At 31.3% G+C, this 13674-nt stretch overlaps 1 long non-coding RNA gene across 1 annotated transcript in view; it reads right to left on the bottom strand.

Annotated features, from left to right (window-relative positions):
* LOC126743343 (uncharacterized) overlaps positions 1–10344 on the bottom strand; it is a 31429-nt gene extending 21085 nt beyond the window's left edge. Inside the window, exon 1 of the long non-coding RNA XR_007662837.1 lies at positions 10206–10344. This is a non-coding gene — a long non-coding RNA (uncharacterized LOC126743343). The remainder of the gene's footprint in view (positions 1–10205) is intronic.
* Between the last annotated feature and the right edge of the window lie 3330 nt (positions 10345–13674).

The following is a 13674-nucleotide window of genomic DNA, read 5'->3' as shown; positions in this document are numbered from 1 at the left end:
AATTTCCAAAACTAACATTATTTAAGCAGAAAAACTTTTTAAACCTAAAAGAGCAACTTATTTATGTCCATGAGGAGTTCCGATATTTTTATCAAAAAATCATTGATAATGCAGAAGGTGTCTTCAAGACAAAAAAAACTAAAAATGCAAAACGAAGAACAGTTTAAAGAGTTATAAGCCCTTTATCAATTTGAGTTTCCGTTTATTTTTATAATATCCTATTTGAAAAGAGATCTATGTTACCTATGGTGTGACTTAAACCATTCATCCATTTTTGTAAACTAAAATTCTATTTTTTTTTTTAATTGAGAGGGCTTAGTATTAGTTATAAGGGCTTATGTAACTTTAAAATTGCTTTTACGAAAATTAGTAAATATTTTGCGTTTCTAATAAAGATAACCAAAATTTTTTAATAAACATCTGTTAAGATATGCTAACAATATTTTTTTTAAACCTTCCAAAAAAAAGTAATACATGGAAAACTTTAAACCTATTTTTCTCATATTATTTTTTTTTGTGACATGAATCCTTCATCCACTTGCATCTTCAATTATCCGTTATCGTTAATTAGGAAAGTTCTTTACAAAAAAGGTACCGTCACACCGCGACAAAGAAACTCAAACGAAAATTTTAATTTACATGAAAACAATGTTTTTTACAGATTACCATACATTTTTGGACTAACAGAACAACTAAAAAAGACTATTGAAAGGTACATAACTTTAGACAACAAGCAACTTACAATAACACAAAAATATGGTAGCACAATTAAAACAGTACTTTTCACAACTAAAAACAACTAACGGAATATCTTCTAATATCACACGTTATTTATTGGATTCCATGTAACAACTGTGATAAATGTTATGTAAGACAGACATAGAGATATTTAAAAGACAGACTCAGGAAACATAAAAATGACCAAAAGAACTACCTACTCAAACAAAAGCTGACTGCCTTAGTACTATACAAATAAGACACATGCCAAAACTTTGACTTCAATAATATATCAGTTTTAGATCAACATACTAATTAAAAGAAGAGAACAGTATCATTAATGATATATATAAAAAAAAAATTATTCTGTCAACAAAAAAATTGATATAGAAAAACTAAGCTCTGCGTAATATAACATATACAGAAAATAAAATCACTACTAATAATGCTAAAGTCATTAAAGAAAAAAAATCAAAATAAATATTTGCCAACAATCGATAGAACATATTTCATTATTGCTGTTTACCGTGTCTTGTATTGTCTAGGGAAATATCTATGTATTGTTTGTTATACCTATGTTTTTTCTATCTATATTTTTTTTTTAATTTATGACTAAGTTCAGGATTTTAAAATGTATGTAACGTCTATTTCGTTTTATTTTTATTTTATTCCGATCGTTAGAAGATAAACTAAATTTCTATTGTCTTTTAAATTATCTTCATACTACACTTGATTAAACGATGAATCTTTAAACCATGATTTTTGATATATACCTCTTTAACACTGTTCTGTGTTATTATAATAGAAAATTCCATCACATCAATTTTGATTAATAACTAATAAATTAGATTATTCTAATAGTGAGCTTATGCATTACATGTAATGTATTAAGTTTTTTAAACGGATAAGAAGGTAAAACATTTAAAGGGCAATGGTAAAATCTATATATATTTTTTTTAACTTAATTTATTACTACAGCACTTATAAAATATAATCCTAATCAGCAATATAAAAAAGTCCGACCTTTTTTATTGTTAAAACACTATCTGGCAAATAGAGAAGTCCTGTTTTGTCGCCAGTATATCTTGATAAGCCGCATCCAGGAAACCACCTTATTCTCTTTCTTTGCAAAACCTGCATCTATGCGGGACACCGAACTCCATTAGGCGAATTACGCGCTTGGGGGAATTTTAAGTTTATTTATATGTCAACTGGCTTTATATTTATTTTTTACTCTTTGGTTTTAAATTAAATTACTGTGACTTTTCTTTTTATATCTTTTAGGTTTAGATATCCTTTTAAGGATAAGAGACAAATCAGTGGTATCACACCTAGTTAAATAATAAGTCAACTTATATTTAAACACCATAAGAACAAATAAAAAGGTTAAACTTTATTTAAATATCATACATAAAGAACATATTACGCCTCACTTAACCGGCCCTCGATTTTATCAATAAATGACAAGTAAATATATCACTCACTAAGCTATATGCATAAGGTTTTAAAACTAGTTAGGTACCTTATTGGCAATAGTTATTTTACTGTAATTAGTACTAATATTATACGTTTAATAATCTATTTTTTAATACCCCAACAAAAAATTACGGAATGAAATGCCGGGCGAACTAAAAACACTTACACATGAAACACAACATACATATGAAAAATGTTAAAAGTATTTTAACGTTTTTCAAACCAATGTTATGTGAATAATATTTAATAATTAATAATTTTTAATTTAGTTATTTTATACAAGTATTTATTCTCATATAATAGTTATGCAGGGTCTTTTCAAAGTTAAGTAATTTATTTTAACACCTTGTAGAACTCGTAAACAAAAATTAATATACCAGAGATCACCTATCTAAAAACTGCATATTAAGAGAGTCTCATTATAAGAAATACGAGCTTCGCATTATTGAAAATTATGTTAAATTTTTTTTTAAAGTTAAATGGTTACCGCTTTTACAAAAATTGGTCAAAATTATCACCATTTGTTCAATTATCATACAATTTTGCTTGACAGATTTACGACTCTTTAAAGCTTCGAAATTAAAAAGCTGGTGTCCGCGAATTATATCACACGACTTTTGTATGCCCTTTTGAAGTTCTTCCGGACTATTTATGGCCTGCTTCATCCTAATACACCAACATATTCACCTAGCCCCACAGAAAAAAAATCGCAAGGCGTTAAATCTGGGGAGTGACGAAGCCAAGAAATGGGTTCATTGCGCCCTATCCATTTATTTTAAAATTCATTATTTAGATGTTCATGGACACATCACATTTCCACGCTATGCCAGCCCAAATATTAACTGAAAATCTATATTAAAAACTAAACCATTTAACAGCATCCGGATTTTCTACTGCCCAAAGATTATTGTTGTGGAAATTGTGTACACCATCTCGAGTAAATGTGGCATCGTCTCTACACAAAATTAATTCTTCAATAATGATCTTCAGATTAAAACGCTTGTATCCATTAATAATATTAAGGATAATATTGTTCTTGTCGTATTGTTTTAATAACACGAGCCGCTACGAATTTAGTATATATTTGGGTCATCTTCAATTATTTCTAAAATGTTTTCCTCAATTTGTAACATTTTAGATTAACCAGGTCTTCCATCATTCCAGATTCTCTTCGTTGTTCTTTTAAATACCCTACATTACGAAGTCTACTAACAAAATTTATAAAAATGCTTTTGGAGCCGAATGTTTTTCTTAAAGAAAACCTTTCCGCACACAACCTGCATGCTGCGACTGAATTTTATTAGAACTCTTTAAGCTAAGTATTATGTAAACTGTTTTATTGTTTTCGTAAACATGGGCCAGTTTCAGCACAAAATAATCAGACAAATGAAATATGAACTAATAAAGGGTGTCCCAATAGGAACGCACGTTTTGAATTGCGCAGCACTCTTTTTTTATTGCAGTATGTCAAAAAAAAACTGAAAAGAATAATGTAAACAGTTTGCGATTAGTAGCCATGGAACGATATATGGTCGAACAACGAATTATTATTGTTAAAACAGACTACAAATATGGAGAATGTTTTGCGGAAACAGTTCGTAAATTGCGGGGCATTTTTGGTCGACATGATGCACCAAATCACACGACCGTCCAAAGACTAATTGATAAGTTTGAACAAAATGGTTCTGTCGTGGATGTGAAAACACCAGTGCGTCACCGTACTAGCCGTTCTGTTGAAAATATTGCCGCAGTGCGTGACAACAACAAGTGTTGGCGAGAATCCAGGAACATCTGTCCGTCAAGTGCACAGCACTTGCCCATTTGGAAGAGCACTACCCACCGAATTCTAACAAAAGATCTTCATTTACATGTCTATAAGATTCAATTGACCCAAGAATTAAAGTCAGTGGACCATGCGACGCGCCGTACATTTTCTTCTTGGGTATTGCAAAAACAACAAATGGATGTCGATTTTTCGAAAAAAATTTTGTTTACCGATGAGGCACACTTTCATCTTAATGGCTTTGTTAATAAACAAAATTGCCGAATTTGGGGCGAAGAAAATCCTAGAGTCATTCATGAAAAGAAAATGCATCCACTAAGAGTCACTGTTTGGTGCGGACTTTGGACAGGTGGAGTAATTGGACCGTACTTCTTCGAGGACGAGGCTGAAAATGCAGTTACCGTGAACAGCGAACGCTATCGTAATATGCTCACTGAGTTTTTATGGCCTTATTTGGATGGTATGGATACGGGCGGTTTGTGGTACCAACAGGATGGTGCAACATGTCACACTACACGTGAAGCAATTTAATTGTTGCAAAGAAAGTTTCCCGGTCGTGTCATTTCACGGAATGGAGACCAGAACTGGCCCGCAAGATCATGCGATTTAACACCTTGTGACTTTTTTCTTTCGGGTTTTTTAAAATCCCTCGCATACGTTAATAACCCAACAACAATTCCACAGTTGAAAAACGAGATTAGACATATTATTAGCGAAATAGGGCCGTAATTATGTAAAAATATAATTGAAAATTTCTCAAAACGAATAAGAGTCTGTCACAAAAGTCGAGGCGGCCATTTGCCAGATATTATTTTTCACGTTTAATTGCAGTGTATTAGCTTTACATTAAAATATAAATGACTTTTATTTACCAATTAAAACGTGCGCTCTTATTGGGACACCCTATATAAGACTAACACAACTGATTGAATCAACACTTCGTACTGCAAACCATGCAATAACACAAATTTTAATAAACAGTAAGAGCAGTAAACAAAAGAAAGTAAGAACTTATATGGCCAAAAATATTAAAAAATTTGTGTATTAATAATTTTATTTTTTTTTAAATTTTTATTGGTTTACTGTCTTTTTTATTATGCAACTTATATAGGTGATTAGGTATCAACTCCTTTTGACGAGTCCTACAAGCAGCTAAATTAAAGGACTCAACTCTGAAAATATCCTGTATATTCTGGTTAAGATATTACATAATTAAACAATTTTATATAAGTTAAAATATTGAATTCATTGAATCCAAATATTTAACATTTTAAATTTATTTTAATTGGTTTTTCAGTTTGTTTCAGGACACAAGTTTCTCTTGCGTTTTTTTGACAAAATTTTAAACAGTCTTTAGAGAAACTAATAATACGTTCAATTAAATTGCTGCATACTAAGACTAAGGAATTTTTTAGCTGACCAGAAACTTTTACAGGCAATGTCTAACTTCTCATGAAAGCCGTCGGTGTCGTCTTAATAAATTAAGACGTAAACCTATAAAGGGCGATTATCTGACTTCCCTATTTGCACGTCCAGTCCAGAAACACTTCAGGTCCAAGCAAAAACATCATCAATCAAGGTTGTGTAAACTTTCACTTAGTTGACAGATGCTCGAAAATGAACCCCTGCTGTGTCCAGTGGAATTTCGCTTATCAAGTATCGGTTGATGTTAGGTGGGCTGGTGTTGTATGAGATAAGGTGATCCCTGTGAATGACGAAACAAAAGTAAAGAAATTTTAAACACATGAATACAAAATATTTGGCTCTTCAGAATATATTGAAACCTTTCTATTTTTTTTTCATAGCTTACAATATGCTCCTTTAAAATAAAGTTTTACTATAATTTTTAATAGTAATTCTAATAAATGAAAAGTTCGTGTTAAGACGTTTTGTCACAAGTTGAACGATTGCGAACCTGGAATTTAATTTGAAGGAAAATGCAAACTTCATATTTAATTTGAAATATCTCAGTAGCAGGCCTTCATTTTAAATTAAGATCATTAACCGTATGCGTACCAATGGTAAATATATATTTTTTTAATATATAGAAAAGGATCAACAACCACATCCTAAACCTCATTAAATTTTATTTGCATAGATGAACCGATTTCAGATTTATAAGTAAATTGTTAGTTTGTGAAAAAAAATAGCATCAAAACATCTCGGTTCTACCCAGAAAACAATTTGGAGATAAACATTTATATTGCAAATTATCATTATTTTTTCTTACAGAATCACCCCTGAAGTTTGTCTCGTTAATTTATTAACACTATACCTTACAATAACTTACTCACAGTAACTAGTAATCTCAATCAATCAATCAATCAATCGCTTTATTGTCAAAATATTTTACAATTTGTAGACAAAGCTGATAATTAAAGTAAACATAAAAACAAACAAAACACACAAAAATAAAAAAAAACTAGTAAAACAAATATATAAACTTATATAAATTAATAATTGTATGTGGTCAAAAGTATGAATAAATAAATAAAACACAATTAAAAATTAAAAATTAAAAAATATACAATTTCATGTATACAATGTCAAAAAAGGAAACCTAAGAAAGCAAAAAAGTATATATATAAAAATAGACAAAAGTGTTCATTAAAAAAGTATAAAAGAAAAGTAAGATATAGATATAGCTACATAAAACAGTACATATAAAAACAATAAATCAGTCTGTGTGTGTGAAGTTAAAATTAAGTATTAAAAAAATCGTTTACCGAGTAAAATGCTCTCTCCAGTAGGGATGATTTTAGTGCCTTAAGGAAAGTAGGAAAAGATGTGATGGACTTGATGTTCAATGGCAAATGATTGTGCATTTTTTTTTGCTTTGTACAATATAGAGTTTTTTACCAATTCTGAATGTGGAGTAGTCAGATAAAAATCATACTCAGCGTTTCTGAGAGGATAATTATGGGATGGCCTTTCTGAATTTGATGAAACGTGCTTGCGAATTAGACAAACGGACTTATATATTATAAGTAGTGACGGCAAAGTTAGAATATTAAATTTAAAAAAAAAATCCTGGCAATGAGCTCTATAATTAAGTCTAAGTGTATAACGCAAAGCTCTCTTTTGAAGTCTGAAAATTTTGTCAAATTGAGTGACATTACACACACCACAAAAAGGAAGGGCGTAACGAAGGTGTGATTCAAAGAGGGAAAAATACACTGTTATAGAGGTTGAGAGGCTTAGCTCCTTGGAAATTGATCTTAGCGCAAAACAAGCGGGGCTTAATTTTTTTGTTAAAGGGTTAATGTGCATGTCCCATTTTAACGACTTGTCAACAGTCTCAAAAACAAGCCCCAAAAATTTCACTGAGTCGGCTTCGCCAATGGTTGCGTTATCCAGTACAAAAGATTGCAAATTATTTTTATAAGACAAAAATTTAGTTTTGGAAATGTTAAGGCAGAGAAGATCAGAGTGACACCATGCTTTGATAGAAGTTAAGTCACTTGATATGATTTTATAAAGTTCGGCAATATCCGGATTACTCCAGGTAAAACTAGTATCATCCGCGAATAGGCAGGTTCTTCCTTTAATACTTGGAATAGCGATATCATTGATAAATATGAGAAACAAAATAGGGTCAAGCACTGAACCTTGAGGCACACATTGGGTTGCAAGAAGACATCGTAGCATCAATCCTCACAAACTGACTCCTGTTATTGGGATATAACTTAAACCATTCGAGGGGCATACCTCTAAACCCATAGTGTTGCAACTTTTTTATTAAGATATCATAGTTTACGCAATCAAAAGCTTTAGAAAAATCACAAAAGATTGTTGCCATAGGATGTTGGTTGTGTAAGCTACAGTATACATGATTAAAAAGGGAAAACATAGCATCATTTGTGCATTTATTATTTAAAAATCCAAATTGTTGAGGAGTGAGAATTTTAAATTTCAGTAGAAATGATAGGAGCCTTTTTTTCACTAATCTTTCAATATTTTTTGATAGTGTGGGAAGAGGAGCAATTGGGCGATAGTTGGAAGACTGATCTTTATTTTCTTCTTTATGTGGAGGGATTATTATCACCTTCTTAAGGTAGTTGGGGTTTTTGAAAAGACCGGTTGATTAAATTTGTAAGATGGTTTAATGTACACTCTGGCAGGTTTAGAAACATGTTCAACGTGAGTCCATCGGTTCCAGAAAAGCTCTTATTTTTGATTTCCCTAATCGTACTGCGAAGCTCAGGTAAAACTATTGGCGTAAAGAAAAAACTGATAAAAATAAGTAAATTCTCATCTGCATTAGAAAGATACGAAAGTGGATCGTGGGTAGGAGCTATGGTACTTATTAGATTCTTCGCCACATTTACAAAATAATTGTTGAGGTTCTTAGGAGAGGTAGAGAGAGTATTGGACTTAGAAGGTTTATTTCTCAGATTATTAACAATCGACCATGATTCGTTAGCGACATTACCAGACTTTGCCAGTCTCCTGTTATAGTAAATGTCTTTTGCCGCTTTTAGAGTCCTTTGATAAATTTTCTTATATAGTCTTACAGAGTCATGAAAGAAAGCGCTGTTGTTGTGAATTTTCCAAGATTGAATAATGAACGCAGTTCATTATTCAATCACAATGAACGCACGTTCTTAGCAGATGTACGTAAGCCTTGGGTAGACCAAGGTTTATGTTTTTTTAGTTTGAGAGGCCTTAAAGGAAAGGATTTGTGAGACAGATTAGATAGCGTTTTTATAAATCTAGAGAATTCTGAATCAACATCAGAAGAGTGGACATTCCAGTCAGTAGTTAGACATAGGTGCTAAAAATTTAGAAAATTTCGATCTGAGAAAGTCTCTTTGACATAACTTATATTAGATATTATAAGCTAGATAAGCTAAGATAATATTTTTTATTCAATATTTTTAATTTCTTATATAAATTCTGTACATTTGATGAAGGATACATTAGTCAGGGCTTGTCAAAAGACACTGGATAGTTTAATTTTTTAATAGCAAAAATACTGAATAATTTAGTTAGGTTTGGAAGAATTTCACAACTTTCCACTAAAAATGCGGATTTTTACCTAATCATTATAAAACTTCATCAAGTATGGTAACATTGTAAAATATATATCAAAAATTACGATATTGCAAATATCTTAGTGAAGTTTTATTTATGTGAAAAAGTTTTAAATGATAAAATACTTGCAAAATTTTTCTTCCGCCACATTTATTTTTATATTTTTTTGTATAATATTTACACAGAAAAATTATACGTAATAAAGTTGGTTTTATTAAAAGATGATAAGCTGCAGGAGGTTTTAAGACAAAGTAAATCTTAGTAGTGGAATGGCTGTTCATCAGCAATAAGAAAATAAGAGCAGCATCCCTAATACTACCTATACCTTAAGTATTTTTAAATCAAAATTTTAAACCAAAATTATTGGTCTGTGCTATCAGTCCGAGTCTTTGGAAGAAAAACACCTAAACTATAACAACTTGGTAATAGAAAAACCAGATGGTACTAGATAAAATTGTTAAGAAAAAAATTAAAAGCAGTAATCAAACTAAATAAAATACACTTTCTAAATGTCTATTCTTTCAATGATAAGGTATAATTTCTATTATAGACTCCTATTTCATAAAGATTACGAAATCAATTAAATGTAAATATTTATCATTTTACTCTATAATATTATGTTTTTCTAGATGACACTTGAACAAAACCTTAGAAATTCAACTGATATAAAATATTAATTTCCCTTTTACTTTTTGTCTGAATTAATCTTAGAATATTGAATGCTTAAAATTAACCTATTGGTATCGTTTGAGGTAATCAAATTTCAGACAATAATGTAAAATTGGTTTTCCAATTTTTCATGCAATATATATTTTTCTTAGTTCACTGAACAAATGTTTTAATGTGTTGTATTTTGTAGGAGCTAAAAACTGTATTCCTTAAAATTGTCTTTACTCTTTGTATCTAATATTATATAGACGAATCAACAATGATATGATATGTTTACAATGCAAGTCTCTATTCTTGCTAGTTTGTGTTGTCTTTCTTGACATTTTTGCGGCATTAACTGGTTCGAATAAGTGAAAATTTACCCGATTATAATATTAAAAACCTATACTTAAATTATACATTTCTATTAATATATTTCTAAAAAATTGATACGAGAAAGCTTAATTTTCGTATTAAATACTCAATAGATAATTCACAAATATTTTGTTTGTCTGTTATAATATTATAACCTATAAAGATGACTCACCTGTGAAAGGAATGATTTGTAGTTCCTTTTTTTTAATATACCTTTGTGACCCATTTCACACTTCTTTATAATTTTTTAGCAAAAAGGAAGTTTTTAATTTTATTACTTATTTAAAAAAACGCACTAAAATCACTCAAAATATACTTCTAGTACTGAAGGTACATAATGCAAACGTAAAAACGAGCGGTTGCCAAATACCTTTATCGAGAGACGAAAATTACAGCGTTGCCTTTCTGTGTGGAAATTTGGCGATTTAAATAAGCCAATTTTTAAATATTAACTATTATTAGTGATGAATAAGGTAAGTGTACCAAATATTGCCACCTTAACGCTTAGTTGTAAGTAATTCTTAAACTGTTATTAATAGGTGAGTACAATTTTACTCACAGGTATAAAAATGCATTGTTTCTAACAATATTTTTTATTTAAATCCAAATACTAAATAGAAACTAAATTAATGTAAGTTTTTATTGGGGTCGACAATGGCAATATTGGGATCACCAGACCTCCTATTATTACCACCCCATGTCAATATTAGGAACTACAGAAAAAGTAACAAATTATTCTAAGACAACAAAAATTGATAACTTAAAAGATAAGTAAACTTTCTTATTGCGATCTTCAGTCATTATGGAACTACAGATTAAAGATAGAACAAACAGTTAAAAAAAATTAAGAACAGTAAGGACAAATAAACCTTTTTTTGTCATTTTTAGTTAGGCCTACACAGGCTTCATGAACATATTTATAACAAACTATGCACAAGCGCATATCTTCTTCCCGGCAGGTGTTACAAAGAAAACAAAACCACGATTTTTTCGGTTCTCCTGATTTTTCCTTCGATTTCTTTTTGGTACCACTCTTTGCTTCTGTGACAACTTTGGTTGAATCCAATTTTGGTTTTGGCGCGAAAAGATCTTTGGTAACTTGCTGAACTTTACTGTTTAAAGCCGGCTTCCTTTTCACTGTAGGTACTTTGATTTCGGGGGTAATGAGCAATCCAATATCTTTAAACGAAGTATCTAAGCAATAAGAGTCGGGTGTTGAGTCCATATTCTGATTAGAGTTTATGGTTTCCTCTGTGATGGTATCATCTTTTTTATTTTGTGGCAGTTTAGTTAGTCTCTTTACATCTTTTTGTTTTTGTATTAGTTTATTTAATGGTATTTTATCGTCATCGCTGCTTTCATAGTTCCCAATAGCCCTGGTGTTAAGTTTTCTTAGTCTGTGTAGTCTGTTTTTTGTTTCGACTAAACTTATCTTTTAAACTTTTTTTTTCAAATTTACCAAAGGTTTATTTTCATCGGATATATCGTCAAGTGAATCATCGTCAAGACTAAAATCCGATAGTGATTCGGTATCTGTGCTAGAAACGGGACTCTTCTTTCTTTTTTGAAGCTGTTTTTTTAGTAGTTGATATCCGCTTGTACTCGCGTTTGCGAACTGAACCGCAACAGTTTTCTTTGGCACTTGATACCCGCTTGTACTTGCTTTGTTTTTGTCTGCAGACTACTACAATTAACCTGCAAAACTTTCCACAACATCTGATACACCTTGAGAATTATTTACTACGTCGTTTTCTTCTCTGTGGGTGATCAAACTTGGTGCATAAGCCTCTTCAGGTATAGCCTTTGGTCTAAATGGATATATACCGGTGGCTTTAAAACCAGAAATAATGTTTGATAAAATCATCGCTTTGAACCAAACGGGAGTAAAAATTTCTCCAAACCTCATTTTCGTAATTGCTTTTCCAGGGTTTATCATTAAAAACTGCAAAACTTCTTGATCCCAAAACGTCTCAAAACTTTTAAATACAGACTTATCCATGGGTTGCAACTCATGTGAAGTGTTGCTTGGAAGACAAAATAAAGTTATGTCCATGCGGTCTGCTGCATCAACTATAGAAATATCAAGGTGACTTTTAGCCCCATCGAATATTTGTAGTGTTGGGCCAATATTTTTGAATGAGGAAAAATGAGTAAGCCATACAATAAAAACTTCACATGTCATGCTTCCTTTATTTGTGATAATTGCTTTTGAGCCGGTGGCAAGTGATCAGACCATTCCAGTTTTAACCTTTGTCCTTTAAAAAGCACAAAAGGTGGTACTGATTGACCCAGTGCATTTCCACAACCTACAATTGACACATTTTCCCCATGCTCGGGTGCGGTTAAATGTACGCGCTTTGCCCCTTTTCTGGCTAAAACAATTGGTTGCTTATGAATTGTCAATCTGCACCCTTTTTCGTCCATATTATAAATGTTACCTGGTTTTGTCAAATAACTTTAGCTTTTCGATGGTTTCTCTTAGCTTATGAAAGTAGTCATCAACGATTGACCTATTCATTTTTTGGGCTCACGCCATATTCATTTGTTGAGCTTTTCGTTTCGATACGTCCGGATGCCTAGTTAAGAATAACTTGAGCCATTTTCTACCAGCCCTATTCGAGATTTTAGAAAACGGATTTGAAATGTTTTTTGCTGTTGCATAAGAAAATACACTTTTCATTAAAATCTTGCTTGTTATAAGCATTCCTACCTCAGCTAGTCTGTGGATTCTTTGCACTAACTCATTTTCTTGTTCTGTAGATAATACTGGTGACCTTCCGAGCTTTTTTTTAGAATTTTGGGTTCTATGATGAAGGCCTAGTGTTGTACGAGGTATACTGTATTGCTTGGCAGCAGCTTTGATGGACATTCCATTCCCTATGGCTTGCAACCCTGAGCGTAGGTCTTCTTCTGACCACTGAGCTCTTTTTCTTGGCATTCTACAAAAAAAATTATATTTTGTTCCTAATATTGCCATAGCTTCCTAATATTGCCACTGACAATATTAGGAATACTTACTGATGGCAATATTAGGAACAAATGACGTAAAGAAAAAAAAATACATAACCTAGAAACACATATAAAATAATTGAAGCAATTTATAATTCAAGAACCATTGCATGTACTTACATGTGCTTATTGAAAAAAATCCAGAAAATATTAGGTTAGATTGTATTACAATCAACGTAAAATGTGAACTTGTTTATAACGCGGAGAAGAAAAACAAATAGCGTGCTCCTACGTCTGACGAAAAACATAGGCTAAGCCTTTCGATGGTAAAACAAATGGCCGACAAATCAAACTAACTTTTGGTGCTGCCATCTAAATTTTAGTCTCGATACTGGCTGAGTAAGGAGAGGTGGCGATATTAGGAACAATGGCAATATTTGGCGCACGTACCTTATAAATATAATAGAAAATAGGTTATTAAATGAATTTTAGCCAGTCTCTTGCTTATAATAAATAACGCTTTAATTTATGGTAAATACAATAATTTATTATATCTATTTTTTTGCTTTAGTTAAAATTGAGTAATCACTAGCAACGTGGAATATTTAGTATTTTTATTAAAAAAACATCCCCTCCGCTCCCTGTGTAGATATTGGGGTCAATTCAAAAAGACAATCATTATGAAATATGGC

Source organism: Anthonomus grandis, chromosome 12, assembly GCF_022605725.1.
Source record: "Anthonomus grandis grandis chromosome 12, icAntGran1.3, whole genome shotgun sequence".
In the NCBI taxonomy this organism is placed as follows: Eukaryota; Metazoa; Arthropoda; class Insecta; order Coleoptera; family Curculionidae; genus Anthonomus; species Anthonomus grandis.
The sequence above is the reverse complement of the archived record's forward strand: the minus strand, read 5'-3'. Positions and strand labels throughout refer to the sequence as shown.